Raw genomic sequence first — 22,554 nt, 5'->3', positions numbered from 1 at the left:
ACAAACAAGCAAAAAATTTGCATGGTCCCAGCTTGGGGGGTAGTGTCTTGGAAAGGAACAAAAATGTTCCTGGCCATCAAACACACAACCACGGACCTCTGAAGTGCCCTATTATTATTGCATCAAGAAATACGATACAAATACAAGAAATGCTGATTCCTACTTGTTGAAGGCACAGACTTTTCTGAAGGTACTGCGAGCTTCACTGTCACTCGATACAAGTTGCCCTGACATCTTCTCCTTTTTATAATAAATCAGAAGTAAAATGAATAAATTAGTTATTGACATCCCTTCCGGGCTTCATCGGTGCAATTGCAGGTGGAAAAGACAGGTAACATAACCAGAGGGAATTGGTGTCAGAGCCGCTCCTGGGAGCTCTGGATTATATCCTCTATGGGCTGGCAAAATAAAGAGGTTTCCCACGTATATTTAGTAAATCAACATGACAACGTCATATACAATTGGAGGTAATTAAGTGAGCCCCCTGTGCTGGATCCTCCAAGGCTCATGCCTTGAAGGGATGGGTAAGGTGGGTGGGCTGCAGTCATTAAGCTTTTGAGATGGGAGTGGATTGGCTGGCGCTTTCGGCAACTTATCTGATCGCAAACCTCCAGCCACCTGCGGTCCAGAGGCTGGCAAACAGGTTCAGGGTTTCGTCATGTTTTGGCCGAGGCAAGTGATGAGGCTGGAGGGGGAAACAGGGAGAGGGGGGCGTGCATCTGCATGCTGGTGGCAAGGCAAAGCATGAAAGCAGATGGGCAAGAGCTGGGGGAGAAGAGGGGGATGTGTCAAGGTAGGAAGTGCTATTGACTAGTTACAGCCATTCCTGGGCTAGAAAAGCCTTGCTATGCGCTCTAGGTGGGGCTTCCCTTCAACCTGATTTGGAAGCTGCAGCATGCAGCATGCTGCAGAATGCTGCAGCATGATTATTGACAGGAGTGGCTGCACAGAAGGACCCCTCCTCAGAGACCTGCACTGGTTGCCCATTTGCTACCAGGCTAAGTTTAAGGTTACAGGTAGGTAGCCATGTTGGTCTGCCGTAGTCGAAACAAAATAATAAAAAAAAATTCCTTCCAGTAGCACCTTAGAGACCAACTAAGTTTGTTATTGGTATGAGCTTTGGTGTGCAGGAACACTTCTTCAGGTAAGTTTAAGGTGTTATCTTTAGGATATAAAGCTCTGAACAACATTGGGACCAGCTTACCTACAAGAACATCTTAGCCCACACATGCCCACTTTGATCAGCAGAATTGGCACTACTACTGGTGCCACATAATACCCGTTCTGTGCATTTGTATGAACTTGGTCTCTGAGTGTGGCAGCACCTACACTTTGGAAGTCCCTGCCTATTGGTATCAAGTAGGCACCTTCACTGTACTCTTTCAAAAACATTCTTGTTTAAACAAGCCTTAGAAAGTTGGTGTGAATCTTAATCTGTTTTAGTATTGTTATGTGCCACCCCAATCTCCCAGCGATGCAAAATTCCAGGGTGTTGGGTCCTTACCCAAGGTTTGTGTTGCCTTTGGAAAGAGGCACAGTAGGAACTGTGGTGTCTTCATGATATATGGTTTATTTATACATATATACAACCCAGGTCTGGGATGGAGGGGCTCAGAGTTTTACACTCCAAGAGGTCCTTGCTTCTCCCATGTGCACAGTTTGGATGCCAGCAGAAATCAGCCATGGTCTCTGTGACTCTGCTCAGCTCGCTGCATTTAACAGACTGTCTCTTTTCTCTCCAGTCTGCAACTATTTTTTCTCTAGTCCACATCATCCCCAACTGCAATCCTAAGGCCCAACTCTGCTTTGTCTCTGCTAACTATCTTTCTGTTGAAGAAGGGCTCACAGCCATCTGCCATCGGACACAGAGTATTTGCTTTGTTAATCACCCATTACCTTCCTTTTGTTCTCCATAATGGCTCTTCTCCCAGGTGATTTCCTGATCAGGAAACTGGTTTGGCCTGTATTTTAACACTTTGCTAAATCCAGTGTCTGGCAGCCCATTTTAATATTCCAACACCCATTAGACCCAGGAATCTTAGGGGAGGATCTGGCACCTAGGAGTTTAGGGGGAGTCAAGGCCACCCACATTATTTTCTTATATTATCTTTTTGCAAACTGCTTTGGGAGTTGTTGTTGTTGTACATTCTCTTTTTGTAAATAATTTTTTGTTTTTTTCACAATTAATTTCCACAATTAACTACAAAAAACAAATCCCCCCTGTGCCCATTCACAAAAAACATTGCAAAACCTTGTTTTGAGGTTCTTTAGACCTCATGACTTCCCTCCATTCCCTCTTCTGGTTCCTTATATTAACAAAAATTCTTCTGCATTTCCATACACACACTTCATCAATTCTTCTTCTTCTATCCAAATTTTGCTGATTGCAAGTGTGTAGTCTGAGCCTGCCAATGTATCAATTTATTTACATTATTATTGCACATATACAATAAGTGTTTCCCATTCTTCTTCCTAACTTTGGCATATTTAAATTTCGCTGGAAGGCAACTATCAGTTACATCTGATTTAAAACCCTGCTGCCCTTCCTCACAGTCTCCTCTTGGTCTCAGAGGCTGTAATTTCTGCCTCATTTCTGCCACCAAGGCATTCCCAAATATTTCCCGCCCCCGCCCCACCCCCATGCCATCCATATCTGCCCTGAGTGTCTCCTGGTATTTCTTCATATCAATCACAATTTCCATTTTTCTAAAATTTTCCTCCAGCCCTTGCATCAAGACCTCCACCGCTTCTGTTTTCTTTGTCACTGGTTCTATCTTAAAAATCAGTTCTGCCACCATTTCAGTATTTTTGTCCATTGGGGCTATAAGTTTATTTGCTGTCTTATCCAAATTTTCCTTTATCTTCTTAATTAACTCTTTTCTCAATTTATAAAAGAATTCCACCCATTCACCATAAGGCTTATCCCCCGTGTCCTCTACAGAGGTCCTTCTATCCGAACTTGGGGTTGGCTGCTTTTTAATTGCCATGTTCAATAAGTTACTATTGAACAATTAAAAATGGTCTGAACAGAGTGAAAATGCCCAATACTGCTGCCATGTCCGGAGGCTTAATCACTGCCCCCCCCCACTCCCCATTCCTCTTGGAACAGGGATTTGAGGGTCGCAGGAGAGCCCTTTTGCGGACTGCTGGACCCCTTGAGAACCCTTGAGAACCCTCTCAAGGCTTTTTAGGGGGTGTGTCTCACCTTGGTGCTTCCCCCTGTATCTCTGCGGGGCTTGAGTCCGTCAGATGATCAGACTAGCACTCCTTTTTGCCATTCACAGAAACCGGAAGTCTTTGTGGTTGTTTTACATTCAAGTGGCATATACATTTTATGAAATAATTTAAAAAGCTATCCCCAGAGAGCTGTGCCTGGTGCCTTCACATTAAATTTTAGGCACCAAACAAGGACATTCCTGTTTACCCAGGCATTTGCTCCGGTGCTTGCCTTTTAGTAGAGTGGCATAGGATTTTTAGGAGCTCTTACTACAGGTCAGCAGCAATATTATGGTTCCCAGACGTCCCCGTTTCCCGGGGACAGTCCCCGGATTTACAAATCTGTCCCAGGACAAAATCTGTTCCCGGAATATCCCCGGATTCCATTTAATGTGATTTCATTTAAGTGCCATAGATTTATTAGTAGGGAATGAATGTTGCGTGATTGGTTCAATGGCACAAGTGAAAAAAGTCTGGCAACCTTAAGCAAGATCTCCTTGCCGTGGTGTTGTGCTGAGTCTGCCAGTGGCAGCTGGATCCACTTTGCTCCTCGGCCTAACCCTGACCTGGTGCCAGACATGGAGTCCCCGGAGGATTAATCCTGCACCCCACAGGCCAATGACCCCCTTGAGGGGGCCGCTGGGGGTTAACCTTTAGAGCTGTCAGAGGAGGCACTGGAGTCAAGAGTTCCCAAGAACACTGGTGCCAAAAGGTGCAGGCAGTGCTTTTTTCTGGGAGTGCTCAAGTCTATGCAGCACCAGCACACACACCCCAATGTTAAAAGTCTGGCACTTGCTGTGACAACTTCATGGTGAATCCCAGCACCTTTTTTTTTCTTTTAAAAAAGCACTGGGTACAGATATGGGCTAAAAGAAGACCATGTAGGATAGATCGGTTCGCTCTGTGTTATCCTTCTGCCCACAGACTAAGACCTTCCTCTTCAGACAGGCCTTTGAAAACTAAGGTGAGGGTGATGATTCCCACCAGGTTGCTGTCAGGGCAAACTGCATTTTAATTGTGTTCTAGAATCATGGAGTTTGAAGGGACCCCGAGGGCCATCTAGTCCAACCGCAATGCAGGAACCACAGCTAAAGAATCCCTGAGAGTTGGGCACTGAACCTCCACTGAAAAACCTCCAATGAAGGTGCCCACCATCTCCCAAAGGATTTTAATTCCTGTTTTTTTGCTGGTAGAAGAGCCCAGATCCAACTTCTGAAGAGTTGTGTCTCAGTTCATGATATGGAGGGGGTTGTTGGATTGGGAGCATAGACTCATAGAATTGCAGCATTAGAAGGGACCACAGAGGTCATCTAGGGCAGCCCCCTGCAATGCTGGAATCTTTTGCCCAATGTGGGGCTCAAACCCACAATCCTAAGATTAAGGATCTCATGCTGTACCAACTGGAGGGGGAAATTGCACGCCTTAAAGAGCTTCTATTTCCTCTGGGAAGGGGAAATAGGGGGCTTCTGTTTTGCTGCTGCATCATGATTTTTACATGGTGATTTGAAGGAAATGCACCCCCAACCCAGACCCTCCATCGCGGCTGGGTATCTTGTCCCCTGCCTTGAATGATTTTCTGTCATGATGTATCAAACTATGCTTGAAAGGATTTCCTGTTGACATCTTAGCGGTATTAAATAATGCCATCGCAGCAAAGGCAGATTCTCGGTGCCATAGGAAGACAGAGGGATCTGACAAAGTCCCTTTCCCCTCCCTCTGGCCATGGGGACCAATTTATTCCTTGCTCCTTCCCCATCGTCCACTGGTAGTATCACACAGCCTGCTGCTCAGCTGCTGCCTGTGTCAGAATTAGACACACATGGCAGGGCGTAATTACCTGTTCATTTTGCTGCCACTGATTCAGCAAAAACAGCCGAGTCCGCAATGCAGCTCCGCCAGGAACCCTCTTCGTAAACATAGGCCGCTGCTCAATTTGTGCAAAAATTAACGCAGTTGCGATGAGGACAGAGTCATTCTGATTCATGTGGGTACAAATAATACTGCCACACACAGCCTTCAACATATAGCATGGGACTGTGAGACTCTGGGCAGGGAGCTGAAGAGCCTTAGGGCACAGGTGGTCTTCTCATCACTCCTTCCAGTTGAAGGTTGTAGCCCAGAAAGAGAGAGGAAAATACTTCAAGTAAATCACTGGGTGTGCAGGTGGTGTCGTCAGGAAGTGTTTGGCATCTTGGATCACAGTCTCCGCTTCCTTGAAGAAGGACTTCTACTGAGAGATGGACTGCACTTCATAGTGGTTGGCAAGAATGTGTTTGCTAACAGTCTCACAAACTGATCAGGAGAGCTTGAAACTAAATCCTGAGAGGGAGGGAGACAACATTACAGGCGACAGAAGAACACCTGGTACTGGGGGAAATAGCTTCATTGATGCAAATGAAACAGAGGTGGTGCTCTAGAAACCTACTAAAGGGCAAGAAAGTACAAGAAGGGAGCAGCTGGAGGGAAGGACTCATGGTTTCAATTGTCTCTACACAAATGCACAGAGTATGGGAAACAAGTAAGATGAATTACAGAATGGCAAATGTGATCTGGCAGGCATTACTGAAACATGACGGAACAGGACTCATGACTGGAAAATAGGAATTGAGGCGAATAACCTGTTCAAAAGGAACAGACCAAACAGGAAGGGAGAAGCAGTAGCATTGTATGTAAACGATGTGTACACTTGTGAATAAATCCATGACCTGGAGCATGGAAAGCTGAATGAGAATATATGAGTAAAAACTGTAGGTGAGATAAACAACAGTGACCTTCCTATGGGTGTCTGCTGTAGACGCCAAGCCAGACTGAAGACTTGGATGGTGCCTTCCTGGAACTGATTACCAAACATTCAGAAAGGAGAGATATGGTGGTCATGGAAGACTTCAACTTCTCCAATATCTGTTGGAATTCAAACTCTGCCAAGAATGTAAGGTCCAACAAATTCCTCCACTGCCTCGCTGACTGTCTCATTTCCCAGAAGATGGAAGAAGCAAGAAGGGGATCGTCTATCTTGGACCTGGTCCTTACCAACAGGGAGGAGATGATTGATGAAGTGGAAGTGCTCAGAAACTTGGGAGGAAATGATCATGTCCTCTTGGGTTTCATGATAGAGAGGCAAGGGGAGGCTGAGGGTAGCCAGACATGAACTCTGGACTTTGAGAAGGCCAATTTTAACAAGCTTAAGCAGCTCCTGGGTGAGATCAAAGAGAAGGGAGTCCAAGATGGATGGGAGTTTCCAAAAGGAGAAATATTGAAGACACCCAATTGCAGACAATTCCAACAAGAAAGAAAAGTGGGAGGCATCTAAGGAAACCACTGTGGCTGCATAAGGAGCTTACAGATGAGCTGAGAGTTAAGAAATGGCAAAAGGGAGAAATCACTAAGGAGGAGTATGCACAAGTAGCCAACAGTTGCAGGGGCTGGCTAAAGCTCAGAATGAGCTGAGGCTTGCAAGAGAGGTTAGGAATAATAAAAAAGGGGTTGGGGGCTATGTCCAAAGCAAGAGGAAGAACAAGCAAGTGAAGGGTCTTCTGCATGGAGAAGACGGGAAAAGGCTATCGGGCGACAGAGAGAAGGCGGAACTACTCAACACCTACTTTGCCTCTGTCTTCACCCACAAGGAAAGCGATGCCCAACCTGGTGATAACTGAATCAATGATGGAGGGAGGGAGCTGCAGTCCAAGATAGGAAAAGAGATGGTAAGGGAACACCGGGCTACTTTAAATGAATTCAGATCTCCAGGGCCTGATGAGCTGCACCCAAGGGTACCAAAGGAGCTTGCAGATGTGATCTCAGAGCCTCTGTCTATGATCTTTGAGAATTCTTGGAGAACAGGTGAGGTCCCTACAGACTGGAGGTGTCCCCATCTTCAAAGAGAGGGAAAGCAGACCCATGTAACCACTGGCCAGTGAGCTTGACATTGATACCAGGAAAGGTCCTAGAACAGATAATTCAGCGGTCAAACTGTGAGCACTTAGAAAAGGATGCTGTGATTTCTAAGACCCAGCATGAGTTTCTCAAAAATAAGTCATGCCAGGTGAATCTAATTTCTTTTTTGATGGAGTTACTAGCTTGGTGGATCAGGAGAATGCTGTGGAAATATTGTATCTTAACTTCAGTAAGGCTTTTGACAAAATCCCCTATGGTATTCTTGTAAGGAAGCTAGTAAAATGTGGGTTGAATGAGGTAACTGTTAGGTGGATTTGTAGCTGGTTGACTGACTGAACCCATAGAGTGCTGTCTGATGGTTCTTCCTCATCCTGGAAAAAAATGACAAGTGGGGTGTTGCAGGGTTCTGTCCTGGGTCCATTGTTGTTCAATGTCTTTATAAACGACAGATGAGGGAATTGAGGAGATGCTCATCAAATCTGCAGATGACACCAAACTTTGAAGCAGAATTCAAAATGACATTAACAGATTGGAGAACTAGGCCCAAGCTAACAAAATGATTTCAATAGGGACAGGTGTGGGGTTCTGCACTTAGGCAGGAAGAACCAGATGCACAAATATAGGATGGGGGACACCTGGCTTACTAGCAGTACATGTGAGAAGGATCTAGCAGTCTTGGTGGATCGCAAGCTTAACATGAATCAACAGTGTGATGCAGCAGCAAAAAACAACAACACTAATGCTATTCTAGGCTGCATCAACAGAAGGCTAGTGTCCACATCAAGGAAATAATAGCACCATTCTATTCTGCCTTGGTGAGACTACACCTGGAGTCTTGTGCCCAGTTCTGGGCACCACAATTTAAGAAGGATACTGATAATCTAGAACGTGTGCAGAGGAGGGCAAGCAAGATGATCAGGGGTCTGGAAATCAAGGCTTGGTTGGTGGAGTTGTGGATGTTTAGCCTGGGAAAGAGGAGATAAGATAGCCATCTTCAAATAGCTAAAGAGCTGTCACATGGAGGATAGAGCAAGCTTGTTTTCTCCTGCTCCAGAGGGTGGGGCTCGAACCATTTGATTCAAATGACATGAAAGGAGATTCTGGCTAAACATTAAGAAGAACTCTCTGACAGTAAGAGTTGTTCAACAATTGAGCGTACTCCCTCAGAAGGTGGTGAATTCTTCTTCACTGGAGATTTTTAAGATTCACTGGAGATTTTTAAACAGAGTTTGGATGGTCAACTGTCAGGGGTTCTTTAGCTGTGATTCCTGCATTGCAGGGGATGGTCTAGATGAGTTTTGGGGTCCCTTCAAATTATACAGTTCTATGATTCTATGTGTGAGTGTAAAGAATCTATTATTATTAATTATTATCATTATCATTATCCTCTTCACCCTAAGGCCCCAGGACAGGATCCAACAATTAAAACACAACATTAAAACAAAAGCAGCATTAAAACAGTCTAAAACAAAATTGCAGAAATCAAGTGGATGATCCATACTGGAGTGCATATAGCCAAGGGCTGCTCCCCGTGTACGAAGTGCCGGTGGCCTCTTATGTATTGCCAAGAAAGGACACAAATCTACATCAATTTTTCGTATGCTCACTTGCATATACGGTTGTATGGATCCTGCTTCCCGTAGACCCCCTTCCCTGCACACTTTGCTCAATTAGCCTAGGGCGTTTAACATGGATTGCTCATATTTCCATCACAAATTCTCAATGATGCATGAAAAACAGCTGGTCAAAAAACCTACGTAATTAAGTGTATCCAGAATGTAGAAAGCTAGAGCTTGGCTGGCAGTCCAGGGGGCAGGAGGGGACACATTCAGCTCAAGAGGAGCAACAAGGGATCTGCCTTTGCCCCATAGCTTCTCCTTGGGGTGCTCATCAGCACTGTTTGCTGAAGCACCTAGTTAGGTGCGACAGGACAGTGCATTGTTGATCCTTACCACTCATGGTTAGCTCAAGACATTTTGCTACCTGAAGCGAAGGAAACCCTCACACATCATTCTACATACAGTCTGGCTGGACTGGCAGTTGAATTTTATTTTGACACCATTGATGGGACAACACCCTCCACTGCAGGACCAGATTTAGGTTTGAGGAGGCCCTAGGACTTGCTGATCGTATGGTCGGCGGTTCGAATCCCCGTGGCGGGGTGAGCTCCCGTCGTTCGGTCCCAGCTCCTGCCCACCTAGCAGTTCGAAAGCACTCTTAAGGTAAAGGTAAAGGTACCCCTGCCCGTACGGGCCAGTCTTGACAGACTCTGGGGTTGTGCGCCCATCTCACTTAAGAGGCCAGGGGCCAGCGCTGTCCGGAGACACTTCCGGGTCACGTGGCCAGCGTGACATCGCTGCTCTGGCGAGCCAGAGCCGCACACGGAAACGCCGTTTACCTTCCCGCTGGTAAGCGGTCCCTATTTATCTACTTACACCCGGAGGTGCTTTCGAACTGCTAGGTTGGCAGGCGCTGGGACCGAGCAGCGGGAGCGCACCCCGCCGCAGGGATTCGAACCGCCGACCTTTCGATCGGCAAGTCCTAGGCGCTGAGGCTTTAACCCACAGCGCCACCTGCGTCCCTCGAAAGCACTCTTAAGTGCAAGTATATAAATAGGTACCGCTTTATAGCGGGAAGGTAAACGGCGTTTCCGTGTGCTGCGCTGGTGCTGGCTCGCCAGCTGCAGCTTCGTCACGCTGGCCATGTGACCCGGAAGTGTCTTCGGACGGCGCTGGCCCCCGGCCTCTAGAGCGAGATGAGCACGCAACCCTAGAGTCGGACACGACTGGCCCGTACGGGGAGGGGTACCTTTACCTTTAAGCTCCTGAAGGTAATGGGGCCCTTTATATGTCCAGCTGTCCTTTGTCAACAACAAATAGTTGTTGGTTTTGTGTTGACTATATGCTATATGGTAATTTTTGGATTTAATAGGTATCTCAAGCCATTTGCATGTGCAGAATGCAGGCACCCTATATATAGAAATGAGCAAACTAGTGATATTTTAGGGAGCAGGCTAGCAGGTGGGGCTCATTACTTACATCATAGGAGCCTACACAACACAAAACACTGTTGCTGTATGTAGGTTTTATTTGTTTTTTATCTTATATTTTGGAAAGGCACACCCAGTTTTTTTCCCCTTTGAATTTTTTTGGGGCCCCCAAGAGAGTGGGGCCCTAAGCTATAGCTTGTTTAGCTAATATGTAAATCTGGCACTGCACTGTAATACTGAGGCAGCTGGGTAGCTTAGGAAGTGCAGAGCAGGTTAACTCAGTGGCACTATGGCTGCCTCTCAGCCCCTGGTGCCTGAAACAGATGCTTCATTCTGCCTAAGGATAGAGCTGGCCCTACTGCCACCTGTAGACATCATAAGAGCCGGTGTTCAACAATCTATTTCATAGGTGCACCCAGGGATTTTATCATGGGCTGACCCAGGGGGTCAAAGCCCTGGATTTTTTTTGTGCCAAAATCCAGATGTCTCTTCCATTAGGGTTGCCATACGTCTGGAATTTCCAGGACATATCCGAAATACTGCAGTCGGCAGCAGTGTCCAGACAGAAATCAGCAAAAAAGTCCAGGAAATTCGGATGAATGGCAGCCTATGTCGGCAGTGCCGTTTTTGCATAAAAATACCTCAAAAGCTCAACAACTTTTCTGTTCGGATTCTTACTGTTTGAAATATGGCAACCTTACCTTCCATACACTTATTTTGTCTTTGCTTACAGGCAATAGATGTGGCATAGAGTGGGGGGTGCTATTGGGGCAGCTGCCCCAGGAGCAAAATTGTGATGGGGCGCAAAAATTCAACACCTGGTTCTGCCTCAATACAGCTGCATGCTTCTGTTGCTGGGCTCTGTTGAAAATGGCTTCTCCATGTAAACCTCTCTAGACAACAGAAAGACTCTTATCTCTGCAGCGGCAATCTCTTGGGTGACACAGATGCCCTTAGGCAGTTGAATGTGCATGCGCACTCCGTCCCCTTCCTTCCCTCCCTCCCACCCACCCCTCCACATGGCCCCTGGAGTTGGCAACCCACATTATGCCTCTTGTTATGTACTGAGTTGAATAGGATCCAAAATGCAGCAGTCTGATTTGTCCTAGAACAATAGGATTCAGAATGCAGCAGTCTGATTGGTCCTAGAACAATAGGATCCAGAATGCAGCAGTCTGATTGGTCCTAGAACAATAGGATCCAGAATGCAGCAGTCTGATTGGTCCTAGAACAATGCGGCAGTACGATTGGTCTGCAGGAACCACCCAATCCAGCTCCAGGTGGAAGTGAATCCGCAACCTGATTGGCCTACAGGAGAATCCCAGAATTAGCTAATCACATGCGGCCCATTGTGTAAACAATGTATATAAAGCAGATATTTTGGGGAAACTTTCATTCCTCACTACTATGAGCTGAATAAAGAGCATGAAATCCACACGGTCGACTCCGAGTATATTACACCTCTGCTTACAATTCATCCTGGTGCACAGCAGCAGTGATAATTAAACCACATACACCCAACAATTTAATCTACCCAACAGTCCTTATTTTAGTTTTCATATGAACATTAGTTCTTCCTAACATATTCCAGGTGGAGGAAGCCCAAACAAAATACTGCACTCAGAAAAACTTTTTGGCACTCTATAGCTCACAGGAAGTCTTGATAGGCCGAGTTTGTTTTCTCCCTCCAAAAAGTGGATTCAGCATATGCAGTTGCAACAATGAGCAAATTCATGCTTATTTGGAAACATTTATGCAAAATTTGCAAAAAATAAATAAAAATATCATGCTAATTTGTGTCATGGGCCCATACCTAGTAACCCCCTTGCAGCTGGTCTTCCCAAGGTTCTCTGTTGGGAGATAGATCATCTATTAAGTCAATAATTGAAAGTCTCTTGTCGTTTAATTGCACCTCAAAATTTGCTCTCTGGCACAGATGCCCTGCCTCGCCTCACAGAGGCCTGTCTGCAAAGTATCAACAGTCCAAGCCAAGCCCCGAAAAATCCAATCAGCGCTCCTAATGCAAAAAGTCAAAAGTGTCCCTGCAAGACGCAACCAAGAAAAATGTGCTTTTCTGGTCCATGGTGTAGTTCCCAAGGTGAAACAGCAGGACTGTGTGTTGTTTTCATCAAAAAAAGATTGCTACCATAGCCATCCCTCTAGAATTGGATGGTGCCAAGACTTGTCTTCCCACTATTTAGACAGCCAGAATTACGCACACACAGTCACAGACAACTTGAATTTCATGCAGCGATTATGGCTTCCTGGGAATACTCACTTTTGCAAAAACAAAACACATCACCATCCAGTTCTGAATATCTCCCATAAAAAATGAAATGCCCTTCACACCAATTTTGGGTGGGAAAGACCTTTTGTGAACGTGGCCTTGCTCTCATTGGGAACTTTCTCGTTATATTCTGAGCCATCCTCCAACAAATGCCAATTTAAGCGACTTTTATTTAGTGCTGTGGCTACTACATAATCAGTCCTCTTTTCTTCAACATTATGCTACTCAGTCCATACATGCCAGGCAGGGTGGAGCTGCTCTGATGCCCCTTCACCCTCTCTCCCCCCTCGCCTGTTTCTCTGTTGCTAATGAACTGCAAACAATGGTGTTCCTTGACTTCACCCATTGCCCTGCCCTATGAATGTGCAATTTAAATAGCAGCTCTAATGATGCTTCCAGCATCTCTAGTTCCACTGACAAGGACCACCAGTGACAGAGGTCAGGGTGGCCTTTGCACCTTCAATATTTTCCACTTAACCCCTTCTCTGCTGCAGGGGCCTATGTGCACTCTCCACAGCTCCCTAGAACAAATAAGTATTTAAATTTGTTTTAATTATGGATTGGAACACTGTACATTTCTGACACAACCCCATCTGGCTCCCTGGGCTAACTGAACCACCAGGTAAGGCTGCATAGTTCGCAGCTTGCCTAATATGAAGAAATGTGGCTTTCTAGTTTGCCATTTTCCTCTTTTCAATAAAGAAAGAATAATAAAAAAATAAAAAATGAGGCTTTCTTGTATTGACCCTGCTCTAGTTATTGAAGCTACGATAAAAGGCTGTGCATCTAATTTCTGGACCAGAAACCACCCTCCAAGAGCACCTCCAACTTCTAAGGACTTAGCCTGTTTATTGTCCTCCATCCAGCCCATCACTGCTTCCAGACACTCACTGGCCCAACACCTTGACAGCCACTCCCAGCTGAGATGGAATGGGGAGACATAGCTGTGCACCAACAGCACAAGGAGTTTCCTAGGAGCCAGCAAGGAGCATGGGTGAAGTCCACTCTTACCATGGATGCATTCGCAGAAAACTCAGGCACAGCCTCAGCTCATTAGTCTAGTTATAGGCCAAGCCAAATATAGGGGCATTTGCCAGTTCTTTAAAACCCAAATGTGGGTGATTTAGGCTCCTACTTTGACCTTGCAATTCCACCTTCCCACCCCCATTCTCAACACTTAGCTGAGAAAACCTGTTAACCTGCCTGAGCTGCACCAAGTATTCCAAGAACTGAAAACGATGCTTTCTGGGCATTGGATCCAGGAGTTTTTGGGAGTGCAAAATCTCAGTCACGAAGGAAGGCCCTGCTTTTCTTCAGAGAGCACTTCAGATGTTGTGAAAGAGCTTGTACTACCAGTTAAAAAAGAAAGGAGGGAAAACTAGCGAGCAAAGCAGACTTCAGATTTCCAGAGGAGGCGAGAGCAGTCCCACACAAAGCTTTGCAGCTTGGAGCAAGAGTGAGTGTGGGCACATTGCAGCTTCTGGCTGGGTCACATTTGTAACATCTGGCTGTGAACGCTGGAAGCAGCCGCCAATTCGCTCCAAACAACAGCAGTCAGCAGCATACGTGGAGCTGGAGCCAATCTGCACATTCCAAAGAAACTTGCCTGAAAAACACTCAGAATGGGAGGAAGAATGTTGGGGGGGGGGAATAAGGGGAGGGTGGTGCTGTTAAAAGTCACAATTGGTGTACCTGGCTTCAATTTAAGTGGGGAAAAGGGGACAGAATAAAACAAAAGAACATCTGCAGCTGCCAAAACTCACAAAAATAACGAAATGAAAAGTTCAGCATTGTAGAATGTGGGGGAAGAGTTCCAGCTGTAGAGAGAATGTGAGGCTGCAATGAAACTGGATTGGAAGAAAGAGAAATGGGGGATTAAACTTTGGTGCATGAAGGGCAAGGTCTTTGCAAGGGAGCGAGTGAGAAAATCAAGAAGAAACTGCTAAGCACCTGAATGCCTGAAAGAGGTAGGCCCCATCTGCAGTTTGCATTTAAAGCAGTATCATACCTTCCCCCAAAGAATCCTGGGGACTCTAGTTTGGTAAGGGTGCTAAGACTTGTTCAGTAGGGTTGCCATACAGTGGTACCTCAGGTTAAGTACTTAATTCGTTCCGGAGGTCCATACTTAACCTGAAACTATTCTTAACCTGAAGCACCACTTTAGCTAATGGGACCTCCTGCTGCTGCCATGCCGCCGGAGCACGATTTCTGTTCTCATCCTGAAGCAAAGTTCTTAACCCGAAGCACTATTTCTGGCTTAGTGGAGTGTGTAACCTGAGGTGTATGTAACCTGAAGCATATGTAACCCAAGGTACCAGTGTATTTCAAAAAGTAAAAACCAGGACACCCTGAAAGTTGTTGAGGGTTTTTTTTAGGAAAACCCGAAAGTTGTTGAACTTTTTATTTTGGAAATTCCCCCAGACATCAATTCCACATTTGAAATCCGGGTAATGTCTGGGAAAATCTGGACGTACGGCAGCCCTATTGTTAGATAGCTCCTATTCTCAAAGTAGTTCCAACAATCAATCCCGCCTCCCATGGAACTTTGGGAATTGCATCCCAACATTTCTCTGATGAAAATAAGGACATCCGATAGAGGGAAAGCAGGACATTCCAGGATCAAATCAGAAACCGAGATGGCTTCTGTAATTCTGGGACTGTCCCTGGAAAATTGGGATACTTGGAGGGTATGGAATTGTAGCTCTATGCAGGGAACAGAGCACCCTCCTAGCACCCTCAGCAAACTGCAGTTCCTAAGATGCTTTTGGGAAAGCTATGACTGTGGTACAATAGCACTTTAAATGTTCACCTGCCACGATTTAAATTCTGAAAGAAGACTGGACTTTACCTGTTTTAACTCTGCTCTCTTTGTGGGCTCTTAATAAGCTGCAACGATTATCCAGTTTATTTCTGTTCGCGGAACGACTGACCTGCTGTAAGGGGCTCTTGAAAAGTGACTAGTCTGAAGGCATTTGATGCAGTTCTGTTTGTGAAGCTAAGCAGGTCTGGGACTGGCCAGACCCTGGATGGAAGACCATAGGGAATCACCCTGCACACCAAGTTTTGAGAAGAGAAGGGCGTAAAGAAACACACCACCTTGCAGTGCTTGAGCCAAGATGGCTAACCTGTGGCCTTCCAGATATTCTTGAGTAGAACTGCCACCATCCCTGACCAATGTCCATGCCTGATGGGGCTCTTGGGAGTTGAATCCAACAACATCTGAATGGCCCCAGGTTAGCCACCCTGATGTAAGCAAACCTGATGGCAAGAGGCAAAGTAAGCCATGAAATGATACAGTATGCACATGTGGAATAAACTTGTTATCCAGCCTCCTGTGTAAGAAACGCCAGTGAAGACTTCAAATAGGAGCACATGATTGGGGCAAATAGTGTTTCCTGAGCAACAGGAGATGCCAAGCACTGGCAACACCAGGCATTACTAAATCAAGAGGGTGGTGTGACGGAGAAACAAGACTCCTGCTTGCTCTAGAACCAGTATGTTCTCCCTGCAAGTCTGCGTCCTTGTGATTTTTTTTGTCTAGGGCCGTATGAACACCATAACATTTAAAGCACATGACTTCCCCCAAGGGAAACATGGGTTTGTTAAGGGTGCTGAGAATTGTAGCTCTGTGAAGGGGAGAATTGTAGCTCTATTCCTAGGATTATTGGGGGGGGTGTATGCTGTAAATAATGGTTCGGCAAACTAAGGCCCATGGGTCAGATCAGGTCCAATCATAGCTGTCAACTTACAGATTTGAAAATAAGGGACCAGAAGCCAAAATAAGGGACCTGCAGCCTCACCTGTTCCAGGCACTCCAGTCTTCCTGTCCTCCTGCAGTCTGGTCAAACTCATGCTGGTAGCTTCGAGAACACTGTCCAACCAACTTTGTAACCAGAGGTTCAACTGAATAGAATCTGAATCACATGCACCACAAGGCCTATGCAGCCTCAACTTAAGATGGCTCCCCGGCCTGGCTTTGCACTGCAAAGTTTGCAGCAGCACGTGCAACAAAATGGCGTCCAGTGTTCAAAAAACTCCTCAGCTTGCATTAACTAGCCACACACAAGGCATGCAAGCTCCACCCCCCAGTCGTTCTTAGACTTCTGGCCGGCAGGGAGGGAGGGAGAGGAGCTGCTTCCTTTGAAATTTAAGGGACATAATTTAAGGGACATCCATCAATAAGGGACAGCAGTGGGATATGGCACTGGAATAAGGGACTGTCCCTTCAAATAAGGGACACTTGACAGCTATGGGTCCAATTGCCTTCTGGATCTGGCCCGCGGATGGTCTGGAAATCGCCATGTAGATCGCCAGCGTGTGCACGTTTCCCCCCCTCTCCCTCCCACTGCAGCGGCTCCTCCTCTCTCCCGGCTTCTCCCTGCCCTGCCTAGATGAGGAAGGGGGCTGCGCTTTGTTGGTGCCAGCAGCAGCAGCGCTTGAGAGGTTACCATTTTAAGCAGCCTCCCTCTGGAGCCCTTTCATGCACCACTCATCGTCCCTCTGCTGCCGCCAGCCCATGCCGCTCTTAGGTAAGCAGCAACCGAGGCTTTTGGTGCTCTTGCATCACCCCCCCAATATAGTCCGGCCCCTCACAAGGCCTGGGGGACAGTGGACTGGCCCCCTGCTGAAAATGTTTGCTGACCCCTGCTGTAAATGTATGGTGTGTATGTAACCTAAAATCTTCTTATGAACTGAACTCCAGATACCCCCATCATTTAGTGGGGTAGTGTCGGGGGAGGGGCACGGGCGGTTGCCCTGGTTGCCAAAAATTGTTAGGGGCACGAAACTTCAACACCCAGTGCTGTCTCAATACAGCTACATGTTTCCTTTGCTGGGTTCCGTTGAAAATGGTTTCTTCATGAGAACCAGGAAGTGACATCTCCAGACAACGGAATGACTCTTATTTTCTTATCTCTGCAGCTATGATCTCCTGGGTGACGCGAATGCCATTAGGCAGTTGAATGTGCATGCATACTCCGTCTGCTTACCTCCCTCCCACCCCACCCCCTTTGCGCAGCCCGGGGTTCTGGCCACCCACACCACGCCACTGCCATCTCCCCCCCCCCATATACTTCCCCATTTTCCTATTCCTGCATGGCAACCTTTGATTTCAGATCCTGTGCTGGGGATATTTTTCTCTTTTCGGTTTGCCATCAGTTACATGCTCCCCTGATGAGGTCTGCAGGCAGCTGGTCCAGATTTCTTTCCTGCACCACATGACCAGTCTAGGCTGCTATTTCCTCCTGGATACCAGTTTGACTGCAATTCTGAAGCTCATGCCTCCCCCTCCTCCTTGTAACAGTGTTATCTATTGAAAAATATTTAAAAGGTTGACCCACAAATCTTTAGGCAGAGGGTGGTTCCCACAGTGGACCTGAGCAGCTTATTTGAGTTTTCTTTCCCCAACTTCCTTTCACAGGAGTCACATGCCAGCATGCATTCCTCTAGCATTAATGCTTCCTTTGGGACTCGGATCTTACAGAAATATGAGAACAGAGCCTGCATGTGGCAGACATTCTGGGGAAGCCAGCTGTGAGTTTGCTCTATGTGCATGGAAAGATGGAGCTGCAAAAAAAAGGGGGGGGGGGATTGAGAACTTGCAGTCCTTCATACGATACAGCTGACGCAGAAATGTCCCTGAAACAAATTTTGCATGTTGGTTTTGAGGAAGCAAGGTTTTGTTATTTCCTAGCAGGATATGCCCACCCTCTGTTTTGTTAAGGGCTCAGTTAGTCAATCAGCACCCAAACACGCAGCAGCAATGGGGTAAGAATGGAAAGACTGGCATAGCACTTTCAGCTTTGGTGCCTGCCAAAAACGAGTAAATCTCTTAAGATTATCAAACATAAATATCTTGCTATTGTTAGGAACATTGAAAATGTTTAAGCTCTACTGAGAGGTCCATATGTTCATTGCTCTTAGTTCTCCCAATCTACACATTTCATGGATTAGCATGTTGCTCCAATATGTTGACTGCAAATCTTTTTGAGGAATGTGTTTTCCCCTCTGCCTGTTGTTAGAACAGGTACAAATTTATGCACGTACAAGCCTTAACTCTTTCTGGAATCAAAGCAAAGTATGTTTTTCTACATAGTGTTAAACGTTTTTGTGTAAAACGGATGACTTTGCCATACTCACTTTGAAGAAATGACCATCATGGCCTCTCTTACTTTTTCCCAGAGTATGCAATCCACTTCATCAGATGTATTGTTATCCTGAGTTGCAGAGGGGAGATGTAAACAGTGAAGCCAAAACAAAGCAAAATGTAGAGGTCTGTGTTATCAACTACCATTTTTGTTGAATGGCCACTGTTCATAAGGTAATTGTCACCATCTGTGCTTTTATTTCCTTCTCTACCCTTCGGTGGACTCCTGGATAAGTGAAGCCACAGAACTCCCATACTGGCTGCATTTTTAAATACAGGTAAAACTAATTCATAAAGGACCTCACTTCTAAAAGAATGACTTCGTTTAACTCCAGCATCTTTGCAAAGGGGGATGAGGCCCAGCTCCCTCTTGTCTCTGTTATTCCTAGGCCTTTTTCTATAATCTCTTGCATGTGGCAAGATATGAAGGTATTATAATCAGTGACTAATAATAATAATAATTTATTATTTGTACCCCGCCTATCTGGCTGGGTTTCCCCAGCCACTCTGGGTGGCTTCCACAAAGACCAAAAATACACTAAGATATCACACATTAAAAACTTTAAGAATTGATAATTCAGCTTTGTGTTGATGAAGTGTTTCCCATCCTATTTGGAATTAGTACCCAAGGTGCTGCAAGCACCTCCTTGGCACGTATTTTGGACTATAAACTTAACTGGGCCAAATCTGAAGGATTCTGAATGGATATGGATACATCAGTTCACTGGGTAACACTGCTGACTTTGGTTTCATCCACAAAATCATATTGCAGCTCCTAAAGGGAAGCAAACTTACCCAGATTTCAGAAACATAATTTGTTAGGGAACCTTGGCTGGATAAAGGTAAACTGGCATTAATTCAGAAAAAGAAATGGTTTTTGGCAACTAGTGAAAAGAAAGTGTTTTTGGCTAGTGTGATCCCTTGAATATGGCTGTGTGTTCGTTCATATGTCACAGTAAACCACCAGGTAATAGTTTCTGTGAAACCACTGTGATTCCTCTCCCTTTGCTCCTTCCCAGTAGTGGATGGGAGAAACCAACCATGATCCTTGGCTTAGCCTAAATCAGAATCAGGTTACAGATAGGTAGCCGTGTTGGTCTGCCATAGTCAAAACAAAATTAAAAAATTCCTTCCAGTAGCACCTTAAAGACTAACTAAGAACTAACTTAGTTGGTCTTTAAGGTGCTACTGGAAGGAATTTTTTTATTTTGATCAGAATCAGGGACCAACTTGTTCTTGGGTTACTAAACTAAGCATTGTGGTATGTTGCTCTCGGGCGCAGGCAGGGTCTGTCCCTTCACAGTAAACCACCAACCATTGCTTACCACCTTGTGTGAATGCTGCCAGTATCTTATGCTTCAAATAAAGTATGCTTCCTGCAAATGAAATTAAAATTATTTAGTATTGGTAATCATTACTGCTACTACTTTTGAATTCTAAGTAGGGAAAAAAATCTTAAAGCGGTATTCCTGTTGCAGAATATACTGCAGGGATAGCACGGATCACCTGTGGGTCGTGTGGAGAAGAGGCTGGTGGGTGCCCTGCAGCCCTGGCCCCCTTGCTCTCAGGGAGGCATGGCTCTCAGGAAGAAGGAGGAGGAAGGGCGGGAAGGAGAGGGGGAAATGTCGCCGGGGAGCACCAGGGGAGCCTCCCGGGGAGGAGGGCGGCGCGCTCCGGGGAGCCTGGATCTGCTCCCCCGGCCGCTCGCCCGGCCTCCCAGGTGGCCCGACCCACCTTCGTGGAAACGGGTCAGGGGCTTTTGACAACTCACTGGACTCAACTTTTATTTTATTTTTTTTACATCTTTTATTTTACTTTTACTTTTATTTATTTTTACTTTTATTTTATTTTTATTATACTTTTATTTTATCTCTTTTACCACACAATCCGCCTTCAGGATTTGTCTTTAGTTGTGGGGAATATATCTTTCCCAGGGACGCCTCACTATTGCACGTCAGCGGGGAAAAAGAAAGAAAGAAAGAGAGAGAGAGAGAGAGAGAGAGAAAGAGAAAGAGAGAGAGAGAGGCCGCGCGCGAGGGTCGCTTCCACGCTCGCGCGAGGGACAAGGAAGCGCCGCCCCTCCCCCCCCCGCCAACGGCCGCTGCCCCGCCTGCGCGCGCACCCCGCCTCTCGAGTGTGGGGGGGGGCAGGAGCCCCGCGGCGAAGCCACGCCCCCCATGTCCCTCTGGAGTGGCGGGCGGGAAGCCGGCGGTGACGCGTACGCGCTCGCTCCCGACGAGGGACGGAGGGAGGCCTGCGTGGCAGCTTGGGGACGGACGCGGGGCTGAGAGAGAGAGAGAGAGAGAGAGAAAAGAGGCGGGCAGGCGGGGGCGCGCGTGTGTGCGTGTGTGTGTGCGCGCGCGCGGCGGTCGGTCGGTCGGTCGGGTGGCGAGTGGGTCGAAGTTGCGTCCCGGCGCCTCTGACTGACTGACTTGACTTGAGTGCCTGAGGGGCGAGAGAGCGCGCGCGAGGCTCCGCGGCTCCCCCCGCCCCCCGCCCCCCGAGCCAGAGCGGGCAGGGGAGGGGGCTGCTGTGGCGGCGCGGAGCCCCTCCGGCAGGGAAGGCGCCTCCCTGGCGGAAGCAGCCGCCAGCAGGTAAGCGATGGCGGGGGCGGCGACCTGCCGAGAGGCCTCTTCACCTGGGCGGCCGGGGGGGCGGGCGGGGGGCCAGAGAGCGCCGAGCAGACCCCCCCCACCGGCTCCCCTCAGCCTCGGACTCGGGACACGCCCCTCCCCCCCGCCCGCGACCCCACAGGTCACCCCTCCCCCGTGGCACTTCGCCCCCTCATCCCACCCCCGCAGCATTAAAAGCACCTCCAGCACCTTATAACTCCTTGCCCACCCCCCGGTATTCTTACGTCTGTTGTTAGGGATGGCTCCCTTTTTAAATGCACCAGGTGTGCTGGCCTCTTGGAGGGTCTCCCTTAACCACGACGACTGACCGACCTACCTGTTGGATTCGCGGGATCAGCTCTCTCATTCCCACCTCGGGCGGCGCCCCCGCCCCGCCTACCCCGCCCCAGCTGAACTTCCTCCCACGACTGCTGCTCTTCTCGTGGTGGGTGGCCGTAGGGATCCTCTCCAGGTGTTGTGGGTTAGGGGCACGAGTGGGCACAGGGCGGGCGCACTGGGGATCGTCTCTCTGGTGGGGTCGCTTGTGCCATCCTTGAGGGGGTGCCTCTGGCCCCAGGGAATCGCCATGGCCACTTATGTGATGTAGGCGAACTTGCTGGCATGCAGCTGAATGCCGTTCTGGTGAGAGGTGACCTGGTGCCATTACTTTTCAATGTGTCTGTTTTACTTGATTTTTAAAAACATCCCAACAGTTTGTGGTGTGTTTTCTAATGCAGAATCTGTGTGGGCCTCTCCAGTACAGTTCTGCTGTCATCTCATTATCTGACAGGTTTCTCTTCATTCCTGCTATCAAAGGATAAATTAGAGGCAGGCTTTGGGGATCGTGTCCAAGAATCCTGCCCAGTGTCTTTTCCGAGCCTTGATTTATGTCTGTAAGGCAGAAATTTGTTTGTCACTGCACACATACCCATCATCCACATTCATTTTTGGGAGTTGCTCTTGCTATGGATAGAAAATTGTTTTCATAGAGCCATAGAATTGTAGAGTTGGAGGGGACCACAGGGAACATCTAGTCCAACCCCCTACAAATTCAGGAATCTTTTGCTCAACTTGGGGCTCAAACTCACAACCCTGTGATTAAGAGCACAGAGTATGCCTTCACTTCCTCCTCGAAGAGTCTCATGTGGCCTTGAGGGGAAGAGCACAGGCTGTGCATACAGAAGGTCCCCAGTTCATTCCCTGGCAACTTAAATTCAAAGGGTCTTAGGTAGGAGTGCAGAAAAAAACTTGGGATTGCTGCTTCATTTCAGAGTAGACAACACAAAATCAACCATCTGATTCTGTACAACATAGTCACATACATTCAAATATGTGAACATATGGGGCTGTGTGAACAATGAAGAGTGGGTTATAAATAAATATCTAGTTGTGTAAGTGTTCGTTATTTAAGACT

General features: G+C 47.1%; 1 protein-coding gene and 1 long non-coding RNA gene across 2 annotated transcripts in view; one reads left to right on the top strand and one right to left on the bottom strand.

Annotated features, from left to right (window-relative positions):
• Nucleotides 1-11,535: 11,535 nt before the first annotated feature.
• LOC307207973 lies at nucleotides 11,536-14,384 on the bottom strand. Its single transcript, XR_013834908.1, has 2 exons — nucleotides 13,583-14,384; nucleotides 11,536-12,900 (listed from the first exon to the last, which is right to left on the bottom strand). It is a non-coding gene; the product is annotated as an uncharacterized lncRNA (long non-coding RNA).
• Nucleotides 14,385-20,800: 6,416 nt separating this feature from the next.
• NEK6 (NIMA related kinase 6) overlaps nucleotides 20,801-22,554 on the top strand; it is a 95,182-nt gene continuing 93,428 nt past the window's right edge. Inside the window, exon 1 of the mRNA XM_079962203.1 lies at nucleotides 20,801-21,122. The gene's annotated coding sequence lies outside the window, so the exon portion shown is untranslated. The remainder of the gene's footprint in view (nucleotides 21,123-22,554) is intronic.

This window comes from Podarcis cretensis (genome assembly GCF_951804945.1).
Source record: "Podarcis cretensis genome assembly, chromosome: Z".
Taxonomy (NCBI): Eukaryota; Metazoa; Chordata; class Lepidosauria; order Squamata; family Lacertidae; genus Podarcis; species Podarcis cretensis.
The sequence above is the reverse complement of the archived record's forward strand: the minus strand, read 5'-3'. Positions and strand labels throughout refer to the sequence as shown.